At 44.0% G+C, this 1,378-nt stretch overlaps 1 protein-coding gene across 2 annotated transcripts in view; it reads left to right on the top strand.

Moving 5' to 3' along the window:
* Nucleotides 1-1,378, top strand: part of LOC106883582 (uncharacterized) — a 40,672-nt gene that overhangs the window by 28,761 nt on the left and 10,533 nt on the right. The gene's annotated exons all lie outside the window — the stretch shown is intronic.

Here is a 1,378-nt window from a genome sequence, read left to right as displayed (position 1 = left end):
ATTCACACATGGCTGCTTTCTTTACTCGAAACTTTCAGGAAAATGAGTATTTTTTACAAAGTTTTCAATAAATACCTTTTCAGAGTGTATAGGATAGTAAGGGGTAAAGACCTCCCTTCGGCCACAAATGACCTAGAAAATTCCCCATGGTTTTATATCGACCTCGAAAGGATGAAAGGCAAAGTCGACATCAGCGAAATTTGAACTCAGAACATAACAGCACACGAAATACCGCTAAGCATTTCGCCAGGCATGCTAACGTTTCTGCCAGCTCACCGCCCTTTTTTATACTTTCGACCAAACGGGGGGCTGGGACGATGGGATCCGGGGGCCGCAATGTGCGTTCAAGGTGTCAATGTTCACTGAGTCCTGCAATTCGCATCAGTTTACATGGATAGCCGCGCTCTTCAGCCACGGGTTCTTTCAAATTCCCTCTACCAAATCCACTCACAAGGTTATGGTCGGCTTGAGGCTATAGTAAACGACACTTGCCTAAGTGTTACACAGTGGGACTGAACCTGGAACCATGTGGTTGAGAAGCAAGCTTCTTACCACTCAGCTACGACTGCATATGCTCCACAAACACATTGCTTAATTTTTTTAACTTATTTATCTAATTAAAATACAAACCTTCAACGATAGTCATGATTCTTCCATAATATAAAATTTTACAAAAGAAAGACAAAAAAAAAATAGAAAAGGAAAGCAGAAAAAAAAAGGAATAGGGGGAAGAGAAGAGAAGAAAGAGAAAAACATAGTCAAGTGCCCTCACAGGCATCACTTGACACCTTGGTGAGGCAAGCTACCAATGATGATAAGAATTTAGCGGTTAACAGCCCAATCCTTTGGATATCTTAATGTTTCATATCAAACACATTCCTGGCAGATTGTATGTAGATATGAATTATTTCTGGGGACACCTTATTTTGTCATACTACCACAATATAATACAAAGTGTGGAGGCGCAATGGCCCAGTGGTTAGGGCAGGGGACTCGCGGTCATAGGATCGCTGTTTCGATTCCCAGACCAGGCGTTGCGAGTGTTAATTGAGCGAAAACACCTAAAGCTCCACGAGGCTCCGGCAGGGGACGGTGGCGAACTCTGCTGTACTCTTCCACCACAACTTTCTCTCACTCTTTCTTCCTGTTTCTGCTGTGCCTGTAATTCAAAGGGTCAGCCTTGTCACACTGTGTCACGCTGAATATCCCTGAGAACTACGTTAAGGGTACACGTGTCTGTGGAATGCTCAGCCACTTGCACGTTAATTTCACGAGCAGGCTGTTCCGTTGATCGGATCAACTGGAACCCTCGTCGTCGTAAGCGACGGAGTGCCAACTTCTATGTTGTATGTACATCACATACAGATATGTGTGGGCG

Source organism: Octopus bimaculoides, chromosome 29 (genome assembly GCF_001194135.2).
Source record: "Octopus bimaculoides isolate UCB-OBI-ISO-001 chromosome 29, ASM119413v2, whole genome shotgun sequence".
NCBI lineage: Eukaryota > Metazoa > Mollusca > Cephalopoda > Octopoda > Octopodidae > Octopus > Octopus bimaculoides.
Note: the sequence above shows the minus strand (reverse complement) of the source record. Positions and strands in the feature narration are given on the sequence as shown.